Here is a 19,997-nt window from a genome sequence, read left to right as displayed (position 1 = left end):
AGCTGCATTGCATCACACAGCTGCCTCATATAACCCTGTGCCAGTATTCTTCCTCAGGGAAGAAAACACATAAATCCCCTTTCTGGAGTGATTTGTGAATGAAGGGAGGAAGCCAAAGGAGGAATGCTTCCATACCACAGTGTCGTGCTGTACTTCCATATCACAAATGCCTCCAGCTTGATGATTAGCTCTTAACTATTTATGTGTATACAAGTATAGCTGTTACTTGACAGACCTGAAGAGGGAATTGTGCAGTACTGAGTGAAGACCAAAAAGCAAATCCCACAACTGCTTGGTGCTGAAGAGACCAAATTGGACATGCTTCCTTCATGGCTGCAATGAACCACGTTACCCAAGCAGGAAACCAGTCAGTCACAGCTTTCTAGTTGCACTGGTTAACTAAACCTGAACCCTGAGCTTTGAAAGGAACTGGGGATTGGAAAGGGAATATATCGGACATAGCTTGCGAGTATAAGGCAACTAGATTTTTTTTTTTTTCCCAGGCCTAATCCCTGGACTCCCTGGGGACCTACCTCAGGCTTATCTTCAGGAAGCATACAGCTCCTCAGAACACCACTGTCCCCAGGTCTTCCTCATTACTACTCTTCGTGTCATCTGTGTTGTGACATATGCCATGGAGTCAAAATACAAATGCGAAAAAACACATTTTGGTCTCTGACCACACAATCTCTCCACGAATACCTCCTTTTCCCTCAAATCTCACCTGTCTGACACTCCTCCGTGATCTCCACCACAGCCTGTGCCCAGAGTAATAACAGTAAAAACTTCCCATTTCTCAAAAATATCTTTATTTATAAGATTTTAAAAATATAATGTATTTATAAAGCCACCTCCTTATTTTCCCTTAAAGAATCCTGCATGCCTTTGTGTACATGATTGAAGAGAACTGACCTTTCTTAGAGCTAGTTGCTCATCATACAGAGACTGCGTTTGTGCTGACTGGTGCCCCCGAAAGCAGATAAGGACAACGTAAAGGTAGGCTTCAGTGAGCTGAAATTAAGATTCAACTCTTTCAGCTCTTAAACATAAATTAACTACAGTGAAGCATCAAAAGGAAGACAGTAAGCTTCTTTAAGCAAGAACGAAATGCCCTTCAGCAACAAAACGATGCAGAGCAAAGGAAGCATGAGCAGAACAGAATGATTCACACATGAGGGACATTGTGAACTGTGCAGTAAAAGGTGCTTATTGTGCACAGGAGCATCCAATTACGTGGGCACCAGTGGGCTTGGCTTACTACACCGTGCTGTCACCCTTGATTACAGGAAACTTAAGTGACGATAACTGTATAGGGAAATCCCAGACTACTCTGACACAGAAAGATGGCACATAAAGGAGGGACTTGCATCATGAAAAGCAACTATCCAGTAAGTTTGCTGTCCTTTGCATATACAGCTACAACTCCTAATACACCTTCTGCTAGCAATGATCTTCATTGGGCTCTTGACACTTATGGATAATAGACAAAATTGGGAAATCTAATACAGCATCTTCAAGGATTAAACTCCTTAAAAATCTTTCTGGTTTAGCAAGCCAGTTTTGAAAATATTTAAGCTTGCACTGGACATAATCCATCTCAACTTCCATGTTTGCTCTGAGTGACATGGGTTTTTTGAGAAAAACAGAAATCTAATACCTCTTTTTTCCCTTCATCTGGTTGTTCAATCTCCTATCACAATTCCCTCTGTCATGACATTACTGGGTTTGGCCTGTTTTCTCTGCTCCCCTTAGATGTATTGCCTTTTCATCCGAAAGGGAATGGTTTTCAGTTTTCATAAGCAAGAGCTGGGATCCATTTCCCAAACATACTTCTGCTGGTTTTCTCATGATGTTTAGCAATTTTGCAAGAAATCTTTTTGTACCATGATCTTTCTACTTTCCAAATGAATTTTACCCTTCAAATCCGATCTGTTCACAACTAAAAACCCCTGAATCTCTTCACACTTACTTCCCAGTCTACAATATGTGTGTTGTGTCAGTTACTATTCCTCCAGAAGAACCTTTGTGAATCTTTGTGCCTTCTTTCCCTCCAGTAGGTTTTCTTTTCCTGATGCAATGTACATCATTACCTTTTAACAACCTATTACTTCAAACTTACTTCTTGCTTCTCCCTGCTTCAGCTTTCAACCTGGCTCAACTTTTATCAAGGACATAATCTTCAAAAAGCAAACTGGTTACACCCTAGAAATGGCTTAGATGAAATCACTCTAAGGTTCATAAGCAATTAACTCAGGAAAACAATCAGTGTTTAGACTACAATTTACTGTCAGTCTGTGGTGATGTTTCATGCATGCTCCTACAGGAGTCTGTCATACATCCAATTCCACAAAAATGTTCTGCTAGCACCTTACATGCTGCTGTATTGCACACAAAATCTTAGCTGGTGTGAAAACAGGGCAGGGAAAAAGGGAAGCTTTTTGGAATTCAAAAGAACTTAAATTTGGGAAGGAGAGTCTGAAATAAGACAAAAATTTCACAAAGACATTCAAATAAGGTACAGACAGAAAGGTCAGGACAAATATGACAGAGTAAAATGAGGAATTAAATGAGCGAGCAGTACTGCAGAAAATACCTGGTGTTGTAATGGTTCGCAGACTATGAGATGCCACTTTGAAAAAAAACCCAGAAAATTTCTTTCTGGGGTATATTATCAGAAGTGTTCTGTGTAAGACAAGGGAGGTAATTATTCTGCTCTACTTGTTACTAGCAAGAGCTTGGTTTCTGCTTTAGGCACTGCATTTAAAGAAGAATGGACACAGAGAATATTCAGAGAGTGAGAAAAACAAAGTTTTTCAAGAAACACAATCTTTAAATAAGAACTGTTTAGATAATAAGAAAGGAGGTTGAGGGACAGTGAAAAGAGTCTTTCATTTTACTAAAGGCTATTAAAATGAAGAGACTGATCAGTTGTTCTCAGTGTCCTCTGGAGGAGGCCAAAACCTAATCTACTTAATTTGCAGCAAAGAAGATTTAGGTTATACTCTAGAAAAAAATTGCTACTGCAAGGATAGTTAAGCTCTCAAACAGGCTATCTGGACTGGTAGTAGGATCCCTACCCCTGGTAGTAGGATGAAGTTTTAAGAACAGTATTGGCTGATACGTCAGGGATAGGAGCTTCATGTATTTAATGTTTCAAGTGTGGTAGAAGATGATTTGGTCATCTCTTGCGTCTTTGATATAGTCTTCCCATTGCATCTACACATATTCTATGTGTAATGATACTGGACCAGGCTGTGCATCTGACGTCACACCAACGAGCATCTTGATTGCAGAGTGAGCAGGAATTCTTGAGAGGCTTGCTGAAGTCGTTGGTTAATGATATTTAATATATTCCAGTAATCTTTGGTAATAGATTATTTACACACATGTTGACAAGGATCATTAGAACCACTATTTGATGACAGTATTTCATTATGAACCAGAAAGAAAAAAAAAGAAAGTAAATTATTACATGGCAGAATCTGCTAAAACAGTCTATGACTTTGTCAACAGTTTTTTTGACACTTCTCTAATTTTGAAAATTCTTGTGCATTAAATAATATTGCACAGACAGTACATAATACCTGTATTTTGAAGTGCAGTCTTTTCAGGTTTGTGGATTTCAGCCTACTGATTTTTATCTATAAAGATCAGCTGTTTGTGTTTTGTTTACCTCAGAAATCCTCTTTCTCCTCATGTGACACTAAGTGAATTTTTAGATACTGAGCTGCTTTGACACACAACAACCTTTTCAAATGGGAGGAAACCATTAGCCTGATACTTTCTTTTGGTGACCTGCATACTGAATTTACCTCCTTACTAGATACGACAAGACACAACGTTAGTCTCTCAATATGTAATGTGGTTAGTGGATTTTATTACACTGAGTTTAGGAGCTTTAAACTTTGCACTGGAGTAAAGGAATTGCGTAGATTCTGAGGGCAAAATTTTGCCGTATTTTTATATTTAAAAAAATGTATAGAACCATCTAGTGGTCCAAGGCAAGTTCTTTGAATAAAATAAATTTAGATGAGCAGAAAACTAATCTGCTTATACTGAGTTGTGGCAATGACTTTAGCATCTTTTAATTTTCATGATCTTCTGCTTGTCCACTTGTGGGATTTCTGTTGTGTCATGCCAGGAGCAAATTTGTTAGAATTTTAAAACTATATTACATGCTTTCTTTCCCAGGGATTAATAACTGCTTCAACAACTCCTTTCAAAATCTCAGGTCTCACTTTTGTACTTTGCAGACCCCTTATTTTAACAAGCAACCAGCGATGCGCACAGCAAGGCAAGAGAACTGTACATCCAACTAACATATATTCTTGCTACCACAAGAAAAAAGTTGGAAGGTAACATGCAAGAAATGTTTGGAATTAAAAAAAAAATACAAAGCAGTCTGAACAGGTGCATAAGACATCTCAGAACAACAGGCTAGCCCAAACATAAGACAGCTCTGTCACTGCACTAATTAACAACTGATGAGCTCAGAAGTTTATATATTGCACTCCGTTGTTTTAAGCTTGTGAAAAGAAGTCTATTGCATCAGGTGCTCTCAAACACCTTGGAGCAAAATAAATCATACTTTTCTCCTACCACTGTAACAAAAAAAGGCCTGATAGAACAAAGACCACCAGCAAGAACAAGCTGGTTTTAAACAGTTTTGGGAATGTCTGAACTTTGCTCTGGTTCTAGATAGGAACGGATTCCTTCTAAATGCTGGACTGGCCAGTTAACCAACTGTCAGTCCCTTTATTACGTCAAGGAACAAACACTCTGTTGCATTCCACAAGTTTTCAGCTTTCACCTAGTATTTGGAGGTATTCATTCAGAGAAAGAGAAAAAGAAACAAACCAAAAAAAAATTCAAATCAGCAGCAGCTCAGAAATAACAATGGGTCAGGTTGGGATATGTGCTCTTTATTTGTAACAATGGGACTCAGTTCCATTGTATTTATACCATAGGGCAAAAAGCACACCAAGATCTGCAGAGACTACAGTGGATCTACCTCAAGGGCCTGGGAAAGGTGTCAGGCTGGTAAGCTATGCCTCAGGAGCTGAATTTTTTCAGAGAATCCAAAGACACACCACTAGCCTGGTGACCCAGAGTTTTTTTTAGAGATGAGGGCAGAAAACATTCTGACAGTATTTGTAGCCTTTCATTAGCTGTACCTTCATATGATGTTTACCATAATTTAGATTTTAAGCCAAAAGAAGTCTTATTGCATCACATTCCCAAGTTGTAGAACAGGTCAGATAGGTGATGATGGAGCTGGAATTTATGCAAAAGGAGTGTAACTTTTTTTTTTTCCATTGAGTCAGCAGCACACAGCTGGTATAAACCACCTGTGTTTATGCTATGCCTTTAATCTGTCTGCAATCTGTAGAAGAATACATCCCTAGAGTCTTTCCTGGTCCTTGAATTCTAGCAGCCGTCACTTTCGATTTAGTCTCTCCTTTGTCTGGGAGCTATTTTAATGCAAAGGCAAGCACATGTGCTCTGAGCAAGACTCCTAAGAGCAGACTCCATGACAGGTACACTCCTGCATATGTGTATTATCTTCTTCCAACAGGCTAGAAACTAGTGGCAAATATTTTTACTTTTAATGTAGGTTTTGTTAATCCATGGCCTGTTGCAGTGTTCATTTTCCCTGCTGCTTCCCAAATCATCCCCTAATGCAAAAAGCATTGGCCACAGCAGCTTGGTAGAGTTTAAGGTGGTATTGGGCTCCCAGCAGCCAAAAGATCCTGCGAAAGCAGCAGCGCAAGGACCCGTGCTAAGGTTTGAACATATTACAGGTCTCTTCCACTGCAGATTTTCATGTCTGCATCTCTTGAGCTCTAGTATGTTTGGTTAACTGTCACTTTTCAATTACAAGAAAGGAAATATCTTAGATTCTGGAGTTTCACTGTCTCATTTCTGGCTTTCTCATTGTTCTCTGAATTTGTTGTAGTTTTCTGCCTCACCTTATAGCACAGATGATTACCCCTACAACCAGTTCTCCAGCACTGTCTCTTTCTGTGCACATTTGTCATATCTTACGAGCTGTTGACCTCTTAAAGAGTGTGATTTTCATTCCATTACTCGTCCTTTCCCTTTATGCAATATAAATTGCATTGCTGTCGTATCTTGCTCCCCAGAATAACAAACTATTAACCTTTTCATCAACTCAGAAATCTGCATTCCTCCTACAATCAACGATACTCTGATGGGATCCCAATTTGAAGGGAGGAAAGCTTAGGGAGGAGTGAGACTAGGAACACCAATTTAAGCAGGGTTGTTTTTTTTTTAAATTTGCAAGACATAAACTTTGCACTTCATAACTTATCAATATCTACTTGGCCCCCAAAACTGGATTACTTAGAGATTAAGAACAGTAAACAAAAGTAATCTTGCTGGTCTTTTTTTACTCTAAAACATGATCTAGTAACTTCTCCTGTGAAGAAACAGAAAAAGATCTTCTGGCTAGACAAGCTTCCAGGGGCAGACATCTCTAATAGCCAAAGGGTGAGATTTCCCTGTTAAAACGGAGATGTTCATGGTGCAGACTGTCACACTGGAGTTCATTGTCTGGGCTCTCTTTACAAAGAGATGGAAATCAGCCTTTCAAGGGTCACTTCATCTCTCTTGGAGATAGCACAAATTACTAGAATTTCAGAAGAGTTTATTTCCCTCCACTGAATATGAAAGGAGACTCAAAGATTAGATCAGATGCAGGTATCTGTGTTGCAGACTTCTCAGATTAGGTGAGATGAACCCCACTAGGCTTTCTAAATCTTGCCCACACATTTCCCATTTGTCCTATATAACATGAAATATATACTAGATATAGCATTAAACATTAGATATTTGATTCCTTCACTACTGCAAATAACATTCCTTAGTAGGCCCTTTATACCATGTTGCAACTGAGCACAACTGTACAAATTCGGGAAAGACACTGCAGTGATGGAAGTGTTTAAAAGACATAAACGGGCAGCTTTAAACTCTGAAACCAACCCCATGACTTGCCTGATATTAATACTCATAGCTATCACTTGTTGGTGCTTATAATTGATAAGCGTCATCACACATTCAAGTAAGCTAGTTTAAGAATATTTTTCTAAGTTAGCTGTAAGTGTGCAATACCATGGATCTCAGTTCATGAAGTGAAGGTGATCAGTTTTAAGAAAGGGGAAGCTGGAATCAAAGGGAAAACTTCTTTCTTTACAACCCCTAAATTCAACATTTTCTCCTTTTATAACCGTTTCCTCACCTAGACAGTTCTTCACTTGTGCATTGCAGTGTGCTTCCCCAGACTGCTACACGTCTTGGCCTGTTGCTTGCCTTTTGGTTTGGGCTGCCTTTTTTTGTTTTGTTTTTTAGGCTCTTAATAAGGTGCTGCTGCCCCACTGCCATCTTACAGCAGAAGCAGTCTGTTCCCAGCTCTCCAGGGTGTGCCGTTTTAATCACCAGTGACTGATCACTAAAGGTCAACTCATTGCAGTCTTATAGTTCTGGGGGCTCTGTTTCAACACATACCCATATTTTCAAAAACGTCCCTGCTATCCTGTGTTTAAATTGTACAACAGACCTCTGATTTGACTACAGCCACCTTCAAGTCCCAGAATTCTTGCAAGCTGCTTCTCTAGAAAGACCTATTGGTCTCAAATGCCTTGTTCAAAAATACGAGTACTCATTACACTAATAAAGACACACTAGGCTTATTTACAATTTAATGACCTCACTCTTCAGGCTACTCTGTTTGAATTAGTGGCTTACTCTGTTTTTCAGTGAGACTTCTATGTTTGCCTTCTTTTTTTCTATGAGTATAAAAACGTAAGGAGCAATTAAAAAAAAAACTATTACAGAAAAGAATAATGAGACTAATCTGGAAAGTCTAAGAACAATTAACTGTGAATATAGCGGTCTTCAACAGCATAGTTTCATACCTACGATTTAGAATAAAATTATTTCGAAAAATTTGCAACACTGTTGACTAAGTAAGCAAGCATAACATTTCACATAATTAAAACAAAGGGATTCTTTTTCAGAATGAGTATTCAGGAATAACTAAGATTTCTTACGTATTGCTGGTCAGAAAAAAAGAGCTCAAGACACAGCTTTCAGACTAGACCAACATCCAGCTACACAAGGTCTCATCTTAGAAACATCATCCTAAAATTCTGAGGAGAGAAAAGAACTGATTTCTTGAACAAAGTAACTTCTGGATAGAGAGGACACTAACCAACAGCAAACACTACTTGAAACTCCCTTCTGCGGTAAAGAGACAGTGCTCTGTTGGTAACTGTTTCCCGATTCTAATGCAATACTGAATTACCCACTTCACCTTGTGACTTCTCCAGTGTGTGTTTTTTTTTTTTTAATGTATTTTCTTAAATTCAGAAGTGTTATCACTGTCTTTGAACTGAGTCGTCACTCTTCAAAACATCAAAAGCTGTCTAGAAAAGCCTTGGCCCGTGTCTCTCCTCCCTTTTTAGTATCTTCATGAAATTTGTCAGAGGGTTAGTGATCAACACAGCTTTATCTTTAAACCAATGAATCTCAATCCCAATTTTAGCCATTTCTTGGAACATTTGTTGTATGACTTCAGCCAATCAAGTGGTTGGTTATTTGATCTGAACTAATCCTGCACACACGCTCTCACTTCTAAAAAGGGAAAATAAAAAGGACATCGAACTTTTAAAAGGGAAAAAATTAGCATCTCCAAGTGATCATTAACTTCTAAAAGCACTCGGAAGAGTTACCCTCCAGGAATGTTTTACTCTTTGTTGACTGTAGAGGCAGACTGGTCAAATGTCTTTGAATAAGGTTGGGGCATTGAATAAACAAAAAAACCAAAAAAATTTAAAAAACAAACAAACAAACAAAAAGCACATAGCTTTAAATTCCACCTTAAGATGTTTAAAATCGGAAAGAAGAAATCAAGGCTTTCACTAAGTCATCCTTGTATAATTATTTTCAACTATAGGAACTACCAGATTGGTTTTAGCTCCTTACTGTACCTATTTAATATCTAGTCTCTTTTTGAGACAGAAATACTAGCAGATTTTGAAGCAATATTCAGCTTGAAGCTACATTTAAACAAAATTCTTTCCTCTTTCTTGAAATAACCCTTACCTGTGGAAAGCACAGATGGTTTGGCAGCTTTATTATTCTTAAATCCAAATTTTCTCTCATATTCTTGCTCAGGCTCACTTAGGTGAAAGAAATGTCTAATTCCGTATCTTTTATAAGCCGAACCAAACCAGGTGCTTCTTAGCCTAACTGAAACAATTTAACTAATCGGTATCAATTCAAAGCACGTGTTGCTCAGTTGTTTATCCCACTGTGATTGCAGTTATCCTCCCAGCCCACACTTTTTTTGATCCAATGTGTTTTCTCTGCAAGATTGCTACCAGACTTAAGAGAATAAGCAGAATTAAACAAATAGTTTTCTTTAAATCTAAGATTCTTTAAGTTTAGATGAATGTACTTTCTTCTTTTAAATTTGGTCTTTTTCACCCCTAGACAAAACATAAATTTCAAAGGCAAGATTGAGTCCAAACTCTTCCTGAAAAATCATGCTCTTTTTTGACACTACCAGTCCAGAATAACTAGGGAGTTGAATATCACAGGATGGATTTTGTTTTCTTCCTCTCTCTCTTCCAAACAATGATTTCAGAATGTAAATTATTACAAGCACTTGTGTCTTAAAACAGGAACAAAGAGATTAATGCGACTCATTCATTTACTGGGAAAAGAGGGAAGAGGAAGTAAGATATTTGAACATCTTTATACTACAGCTACCCCCACCCATCCTAATGCTTAGCCTCATAGCACAGCAAATAAGGTGTCAGGCTTATGTGCACACAGATTTACTCAAATGATGCACAGCTGACAGCACACATCAACTCTAACAGAAAGAGTCATCACTGGGCAGGAAAAAGCAGAAAAGGAAAAATCATTAAATGTGGATAAAATTGTGTTTCATCATTCAAAATGTGATCTCCCACATGCTACACCCTGGCAATGTATGCTCAGTGGGACTACCAGGTATTTTCCAACAGCTCTGGACTTGCTAACAAGCAACTACCAAAATTGCCTGTTGTGGCCCATTTCTCTAACAGCAGCATGCTTGTGCAGCTCATTTCTTTGTAAGATCTGGTGTGCTCATTGCCCACAGCAGAAACGTACAAAGAACAGACACTTTGTTATTAACATTGCTTGTGTGGAAAAGAAATAATGCCTGTCAATGCCTCGAGTCTCCGTGTGCCTTTCTGTAGCCATATTCATAGTGAGTCATGAAGGTCTTGTATTAGCAGGAAAAAAAAAAAGAAAGGAAAAAAAAAAGTAGTCATATGATCGCAATGACCTTGCTGGACATATCTGAGGAAGAAGCCCATCTTTGTGATTGTGGCAGAAAATGTCTCGCACTGAATGCGGAAAGCAGTGTTTCTAATAATGCACTGTTTTCAAAACATGCCAGGAAAAGCAATCTTGCCCCCAGCTTTTATCGTGGCATGTTACATTTCATTACTGTTAAAAAACAGAGGCTGAAGAAAGACCTCGTGCCATTTCCCCACTGCATGATCAAAACTCCAATTTTTATTTCTATTATTTCATGCTTGTCCTTGTCAAACAGAAGACGATTTTGACAGCATGACTGAATTTTGAAGGGGTTGTCCTAAGCTGTCATCCACCCAGAGAAATGTGAACTGCCACAACCCACAGTGCTGAAAATGGTGAAATGAAACATTCATAGTTCAAAAATCAGTATCTTTAACTCTTTTGTTTCCCTTCACATTTACAGAAAAGCTCCCTTATCTACAACTCCCTCCCACATCTTGTCACATGTTTAAAGCTCCAATTTTTCTGTACATAATTTTTCACACTTTCTATGAGATTATTTTCTGTGAAAAGGACAATCAGGGCTCTTGAGAAAAAAAAGGAAAAATGTGTCATGTATGTAATTTAATATTAAAGCGAACAGTTCAGAAGAACTGTACTGATTATGTGAGCAATTGAAAATTAAACCACCACAAATTTTCTAGTCTTTTGCACTAGGGACTGGGGCATGAGATATTTGAAAGCAGGATTTAGGACTCAGTTTGCAGCAGCATGTACACTGCCTTGACAATTAGATTTGTGACATTTCCCCACTTCCACGACACTGGATTTGGCAGATGCATTACATTGAATATCACCCTTCACTGTGGCCTGAGTGAAACATTTCATTAGAATCCCAGCTTCAGTACAGCCCACTGTAACTATTTATGAGATAAGAAATACACCCTGAGAAGCTGTGAGAGCTTTATGTTACAGAACCTTGAAAGGGGTGAGAAATCTGCCAAAAATGACTCTAAGGAATTAGAACATTTCTGGACAGGTTTCTAATGCTCATGGATTTTCACTAGCCATTGTTGTTCTATTAAAATATTGGCCTAGATGTTCCACCTGAAATGGCTGTTCTGTTATGCTAAGTATAAAGTAAACCTCTGCTGTCATAAGATGACAGTCAAAACAGGTAAAATACTACGAAGTGTGACAAGTGAACATCTGTTTACATGTATTTACATTTTTGCACGTCTAAGTGAACCTGGAGCTGGTGGCAGACGAAATAGATATCTTAATTCAAGAACAATAGAAGAATTGGCTTAGGTCCCTTTAGTGACTCATTATTTTAACATCTCTTGGAACTATGGAGAGAGACCAGTGAAAGAGGCCAAATGGCAAGAGTTAGAAAATTATAGGGCAAACGGCCTGGAATTCATGCCAGGAAAAATTAAGGAAAGGCTGGCACGGGGTGCAAACAGTGAAGAGTAAAACTATGTTTTTATGAAAAATGGGTCTTGTCAAATAAATGCAAAACAATTTTTTAATGGCCCATTGACCTAATTTATAGAGAAATCTGTGCTTATTAAAAAAATGAGCAATTTCCATGCCTTAGTTTTACATAACAGTGATCACATATAATAAAACTGTAAACTGGACACTAAATTTCTTACATCAGCTAGAATGCAGCAAGTGTAAACCTTTTTCTGGTATCTTCTGTGCGTCTCCAGGGGATTTCTTCACCAAATGCTGCTAAATTAACAATACAGAACAAGATACAATATTGTTTAAGGTAAAACATGCAGATGGTGTATACCATTAGAATAAAAAAATGAGACACTTATGTCAGTCATATAGACTAACCTGAAGTGGTTTGGAAGGTGGAGAGCAATTGAGACACATATATTTTGCCACATCCAAAGGCATTATCTTATAAGATCAAGAATGTAGGTCATGTGTCTGACTAGGGGAATCATATCTGTAAAAGCCCTGTATCGAAGAAGGCTTTGGACTTGTCAAAGAATGAGTTCCATTGGGAGCTTATGCTCAATTTGTCAGCCAGGATTGTCTGTGAATGTGTGTTGCCCACACATGTCAGGGAAGGATTGGGACATTGGCCGATGGAGGCTGGGGAAGTTTTCTGTCTCGGTCTGTGTCAGCCCTTGACCACTCAACTGCACAAACAGCTAAAATACTGTGAGCCATCGGTTGCCAGGAAGGAGGGTGACTGGCTTTTCAAAACATTTTAAACAGTTTTCTGAAACAGAGCTTGGATGGCTAGGAGAGCAGGAGAGAAGCCAAAATGATAAGCACCTGGACACTGTTCATTCTGAAGTTGTGTCTGGTCATGGGCACAAATCTAGTCTTGCCAAACTTGCCCAGTTCTGTATTTCAAAACAAGTTTTTGGAGATGATTGTCAGAAAAATGACAGTCTTAACTTCACCCAGCTGCACAGACATGAAGAGACCTTGGGAGTTTTTCAAGCAAATCACTATTTGCCAAGTGAGTAGATGAGCATCAATGCATCTGGCCCATTTGCCACCATAATCTCACCACTGATTGGCAGCATGTATGGATTTTGCAGCCAGCCCTATGCCTTAACACAGAGCAGGTACCAGCAGCTTAAAGCCTGGTGGCAATACAGATATGTATGGTGAAGCATACACATGACCTTGCAGCATAAGGTCAGGAAGAATGGACAAGTGCCTCTGGGGTTAAGAGTTTTTATTACATGCCTCTGAATAGGGAAGGGACAAAATTTAGCATAACATAAAAATTTTCCAGAGTTTACCCTGCAGGATGTGCAGCCGACCTGTGTTTGTTGCATAGCGTACCATTTGGGTCACACATGCTTACACCTGCAGTTTGCCTGTGACCTATTTATTATTTCACACAGCCACACAATTCTGGTAGACTCCGTGGCAGCGAGTGTTTCTCTACAAAACTCGCTTGCTGTAGGGCTTTCACTTTGTAAGCTAATCAATGCAGAATTAACTGCACCGTCAGTATTGATCAGGTTGTGAAGGCTTTGGCATTATAGTACTGCAATATCCAGCTACTTACAGGTCGCTTTGCATTAGCCTATGTGCATATTAATGAATGCCCATGCCTCCATGACTTGGCAGGTTCACAGGGGGAGCCCAGCAGTGCACAATCAGGGCCTAAGTAAGGATACCTGACAGGAATTTAAATATCTTCTTCGTTACAAACAACTGGAGCAACATAACTCACAGGTCAGCAGTTCTTGCCATCAGCCAAACAGCATATTTGACAGCTTTTCAGACAATACAGGCTGTCCATTCGTGAAAGCTTGCTTAACCCAGGGGGCCATTAGCAAGATCTATAGGCAGAATAGCCCCTCCCTCTGACTGAAAGTAAGTGCGTTTAGTGCCCTGGATTGACCTGTCACACTTTGAATCTCTGATATCTTCTAATGTGGAAAAAATCACCCATGTAACATTCCCATTATTTTTCTGGCTAATAAATGTCTCCTCGCTTGTGCTGCTGGCCAAAACCTGACCCTATGTAACCCTTGTGTGTGCAAAGGGAGCTTGAGGAGAAACTACATGTTTTCACTTTTTTATGTCATTTACTCCTTGAGAATGAAGGAAGGCACTTGCGCCTGCCAGTTCTCAGCACAGTCACCCTTCATTGTAAGATGCAGCTTATCTCCAGGATTGCATTTGTATTGCAACTACACTGAAGTAGACTAACAACAGATTGTTATATGTGGCTTAGTAAAGATCAAGGTAGCTTTTATGATGCTCGGTGGCAGCTTAAATTCAGTCCTGTGAAGAACTTTCTACAGGTAACTGGTCTATTTACAATTTATCTATACAAAATTTACACACCCTTGGTGTTAGGCAGCTCCTCTTTATCAGGTCACCAGGGGCTTTGTGGATCACTTCCCCAAACATCAGTTCTTAAATATTGCATAATCTCCTTTCAGGAATCTAAGAAGACAGGTAGAATTTCATGGGTTTAGGCTTGTCCCTTACCTAACATGCACCCCAGGTAATTTCCACGCTGTAAGGCCAAGAACTGAGAGCAAGCTCAGCAAAGCAAAGCCCCCTTATCCTGTTGCTATAAGGCTCTGGTGCCAGCTTATGCTGCCCACAGTTGGGCTTCATAGCATATGGGAAGGGCCAGGTTGGCCAGGGCACAGGAATGAGGTCTTGGGTCCTTATTGAGCCTATGGCTGTTTGCACCATAGGTGCTGTTGAGGAAGGTAAGCACCAGTCAGTAATGGCTTTGACAGTGTACATAATCTGGACGTGGAGGATAGGTGACGTCTGAAGAGCCATAAGCATACAGAATTTATTCGATTCATAACTGTTTAGCATGCCATTACACAGGCAGAGACAGGTAAGATTCTTTAAATGCTGATAGAAGGAAGTTCTTTGAGTGTGAGAGTGATTCCTACTTTCCTAGAGGAGGACTATGATACACTGGGGGCTATTAGGACACAGGGTTACATCTACGCACATTTTCAGTCTAGTTTCCCTCAAAATTACACATATTTTTTTCACACTGAGGCTGTGCTGTAATTTGAGTCCCAGAAAAGTGGAATGATTTATCTAACAGGAAAACTACTACAGGACTGATGTGTTGTAATAACTATTACGCCTTGTCATGCTTGTGTGGTGCCATTCCCATAATTAATGGTTAAGGACTTTCTCTTCAGTGCTGCTCAAGGGGTGCCAAGACACTTGAATCTTCCATTCTATGCCGCTGAAGGAGCTGGAACAGGGCTGCCAGAGCCAGTTCTGATGTTACCCCATCTCAGACCCAAAGCCTCAAAGCAGGTCTCATGTTCCAGTACTGACAGAATACCCACTGCTGGGTCCATAGGGCAGCCCATCAAGGTCTCACGTTTTGCAGTTTCCTGCTGGAATAGTGCATTGGAACATTAAGCCTCTTAGGCATGTGCCCAATACCTGATCTGTGTGCCTTACTGCAATGGTATGCCTGTAGGATAACATTTCTCACCCAGTATCATACACGGGGTTATCTCTTTACGACATGTCCCACTTCCCCTCACCAGAAAGGAGCTCATTATGTTGAGGAACAAGTGATGGGAGTGACAACAGCCTTAATGGCTGCTCTACTTGGTATGAAGGCCAGGGTAATCCTCCAATTCTTTGGCAGGGTCCTGTTTTCAAAATCTATTTTTCAAACCTAGCATGTCTGTTTTGTAACATGATCCAGACGTCACTTCTTAAATATGGAGGAGTTACTTGCTGTCTTTTTTTCAGTTACATAGCTCTGGGCATTAATGGCAGTCAAACATTTTTGATATTTGCCATGCTGTGTTGCTTTGGAGAGATGTTTACTTCACTACATCTCTGTCACCCTTTGATGTTAAAACTTGTGTCACAGTGATTGCATGGAGGCAGTCCTAGGATATGAAAGGGAATCCACAGTGCAGTCTAAGATACTGTACTCACCATGTGGCAGAAGCAATTCTGTGGTACTTCAGACTGAAGGATTCCTTTCATTAGCTCTTTAAGCCAGCCAAAGGCACCTGAACTACACATATTCTAGAAGGAGGTGAATAATGGCTACCACAGTGGCACCACTTTGAAAAATCAGGTTTGTTTAACAGGCTTTACCCAAGCAGTATTACCACTGATAATAAGTGTTGCAGTGTTCTCTATACCATGACAATCAGGTCCCAGAGCGGAGAGTACAGCAACTTCATACTAAGAGCTAACAGAAAATTAATTTATACGCTAGCAATATTGATTTTCTAGTATGCTGCACAATGTCATTAAAATGTGGTAAAACATTTATTTCATTACAACTATTCTGTGCACTCATGGTGCTGTAAATTGTGTGAGTACTGTGCAAAACCAAGCATGGCCAGGACAGCTGACCTGAACTAGCCAAAGGGCTATTCCATACCACAGAACGTTATGCTCAGTATATAAAGGGAGGGGAGCTGGCTGGCAGGGAGTGGATTGCTGTTTGGGCATCGGTCAGCAGGTGGTGAGCAATTGCATCGTGCATCACTTGTCTTTTCTTGGGGTTTATTTCTCTCTCTTTTGTTATATTACTTTTCATTACAATTATTATTATATTTTATTGTCATTGTTATCGTTATATTTTAGTTATTAGATCATTCTTAACACATGAGTTTTACGTTTTTTTTATTATCCTCCCCATCTCACTGGGAGGGGAGAGGAGGGAGCAAGTGGCTATGTGGTGCTTGGTTGCTGATTGAGGTTAACCATGACATTTTTGAAATGCATTTTGGGTCCCATCTTCTTCCTCTTACATAAGTTCATTGGAAAACTTTATTTAGACCTCCCCCCTCGTGATGTGCAATGACCCAAATACTGAGCGGAAAGAAACTGCACAGGATTAAGTCTTAAAAGTCTAATGTAAAATGCAATATCTTTTTAATGATAGGAAGTAATTAATATACAACATAACTCAGGCTTAGCTGTTATAAAAGCCCAATGGTTTTGGCTGCTGATTTCATATGCATAAAACCCAGTGTTCCAAAGACAGTATGCTGACAGAAAATATATGGATTCTGAGAGAAATAAATTTTTCAAGTGGTAAAAAACCTCCCAATTGTAATTTCTTTGTTAACAAATACTGCAGTGTATTTTGTCTTGCTCACTTCATTGTCAGCAAGAGGATAAAAGAAACTTTTGTTTCTTGATTCTTGTTGGTCTTGGACACTTCTGATTGACAACTCCTATTGCTGTGTGGTATTTAAACAGTAACCCTCCAAACCGTGGCAGAATGTGTAAATCCTGTAAATCCTGCCCCCTGCCCACTCATCTCCCCACTGTCCTCCAAAACCACTTCATGCCAAGGGTTTCTGCTCCTTCTGTACATCCAAAATCAAGGATCTCAATGACATAGCTTCACTTAAGACATCTCAGCATTCCAGTTGCACTAGAAGGTTCAAATATGGAAAAATCTTTTAAAAATCTGGGGAGGTGCCTGATTCAGTCTTCTGAAAACACAGTGAATTTGCATCGTGTATATTATACTAAAGCAATTCAGCCTCTTTTTAAATAAGTCCAGCAAGAGCATCTCCTCTTCTCTGTTCCATCAGATCTTTGTACTGGAATGTTTATCTTCAGATACAATGCTTTTGTTTACCAAGCCATGCAAGCATACAGCTCTCCTGCAGTAAGCACCTGCAACAAAGCCCACACTGGAAAATGTAGTTTTGTGTTAAAACAGGCGCATCAGGCAGCTCTTGGCTCATTCTGACAGAAGCAAGGCTTGGAAAACCAGCTGTGTATGAACACTGATGAAAACTGAATGAATCAGATCAACTTGTATAGAGAAAAACACAAGCACTCAAAAGAAAAAAATTTTAAAAAAAATCTAAAAATAAACAAATGTTAAAGATACCAGTAAGAATTAAATCTTTGTGCTGGATTTTTGCCAGGGTCACTGAGGAAAACTGCTCTATGAAGAGCACAAAACATCAGTACCTTCTTGTGTGTTTAAGTTACCATTGGAACTCCAGTTTATGAATGTTTTGGGAACTGTTAGATTAGTCACCAAATAGAAAAAATTTCTAAATATACTTGCATAGTACACTTGCATAAAAAACCAGTTCCCTCCCCAAATCTTAAGCTTTTTCCTCTGGGCTAGCCTTTAAAATTGAATCAAGAATTCTCTTTCTCAAGTAGCATCTCTTTTATCGTCAGTAAACCAAGACTGGTAGCAAAATTCTAAACAGACCACATGAGGCCATTCGTGGGTCATGCTCTGAGATATGAATTCCTTTGATTAGAGCTTTTTGTGATGTTTTAAGACTTGCTGCAGGTTCTTAAAAATGAATAGGAATTGTCCTATTCTGATCTGTCAGCAGTTTGGAAACTTACAACACCCAGGACGTGTCTCAAGAAATCCAGCTGTTCTCTTTGATCCTAGATTAAAGGGCCTGTTAGATTTTAGAGCTATGTAGTTCCTTACACAGTTCCAATTAATACGACACTTGAGCTTTATTCTGCGAATGTACAATAGTGTAGAAAACTCCTCGGAATTCCCTCATCAGCTATATTCTATTTAAAAATACATGTATTGGTTTTATAGCAACATCCTCAACAACATTCAATACTCCATTTATACCCTTAGGTTTAATAATTCACAGAGCTTTAGCTTCACAGATTCTTACCAATAAATCTCAAAATGCATGCATGGCTTGATTTAAGAAAGATATTTTACTTGTGTTTCATACACAAAAAACTGATAATCAACAGTGGCTTAAAAAAATTAACACTACTCCACTTTTTCACAAATGTACAAAAAAGAAATAATGAATTTACATTCAACAGTAAAGCTTAAAGTTCACTCTAATAATAGTTGCATTGACATTCACATACACAAGCACAGAATAAATATTTCAGGATTCTTATAAGAGCATACAGCATACATACAGTACTTGAATTTTACATAATAAGTGTTAGTAGGGTCAGAAATTCATAATCTCATAGAAAAGTAGAACTAAAATCAGAAAAGGTTGTGTGGGAGGTAACACTAAGGTACTGCACAGAGCTAGCAGGTTAATAAATCCATTTGTGTGAGGACGATTGCTTTTGCTTCATCATATTAGGACAGTTTGTTTGCAAAGGTGTATTCAAAGTGCAGATTAATGCAAAAAAAAAAGAGAAGATATTCTTGTATTTATTAATACATGCAAGAGGCAGCCCTCAAGTCACCCGACAGAATAAAGCTGTTATTGGCAAGTGGCCGATATAATACAGATGTTTCAGGCAATTTTTCTAAAGCACTTTAATAGCAGCAATTGTAATTAATAATGGCTCTAGATTGACTTCTGTTTGGGTTAAAGGGCATCATATTTCTTTAACATTTACAGCTATATTTCTTTATAAATAAATATCTCAAATAACAAATAGCATAGTTAACGCATCTTTTTTTCTCTCTTTTGCATAAGTGTCATGGAAAAACTCTGACCTTTTCAGAGACATAATGTGCAAAATAACGTTAGAGTGGAAATAGGGACACAGAACATCACAGTCAGTTACATTCCTGGGATGTCAGCCCAGCCCTTCTTACACTCTGAGGGCTAGCCTTGCCAGGGTAATGCAGGGCTTTAAGGGACAATTTTCCCAATGGCTTGCTTGGTAGGAGATAAAATTTATGGTATCTCAAAGAGCTGTAAATGTGAGGACTTTTTGGTGTTTTTTTTTCTTTTTTTTTGCAGGAGTGTGTACAATACGTCATGTATAGGTCTCAGTATTTCCACACAGTGACTTCTCAAAATCTGAAAAGTCTGGGCATCTCCCTTCAGATAGTTCCTCCCCAGCCTGAACATCTTTGAACATGTATATTCATTAGGTGTTTCCTCTGTTGCATATTTACCAGCTCTTCTTGCATCTTATAACCTGATCTTGTATCACCTAGCTGACATCTGCACACAAATGCTTCCAATCAGATAGAGGGTGCACAACATTAAAACTTTTAAACCTGTCCTGTAAGTGTCATCAAGACAGGAACACAGGAACCACAGTGCAGAGTCCAACCTCTCACTGGCTGTACTGTGAAGATTCTCCTTTTCGGCGTAGGAGAAAGGAAACTTGTGTCTGCTTTTTAGATTCTGAAAACAAGCCAGAGTGGAGAAAAAGAGTTAACACCAGACTTAATAAAGCTTTTAAGACAAAACCTGTTAAGCAATTTAGATAGA

Source organism: Apaloderma vittatum, unplaced genomic scaffold (genome assembly GCF_000703405.1).
Source record: "Apaloderma vittatum isolate BGI_N311 unplaced genomic scaffold, ASM70340v1 scaffold8484, whole genome shotgun sequence".
Lineage (NCBI taxonomy): Eukaryota > Metazoa > Chordata > Aves > Trogoniformes > Trogonidae > Apaloderma > Apaloderma vittatum.
The sequence above is the reverse complement of the archived record's forward strand: the minus strand, read 5'-3'. Positions refer to the sequence as shown.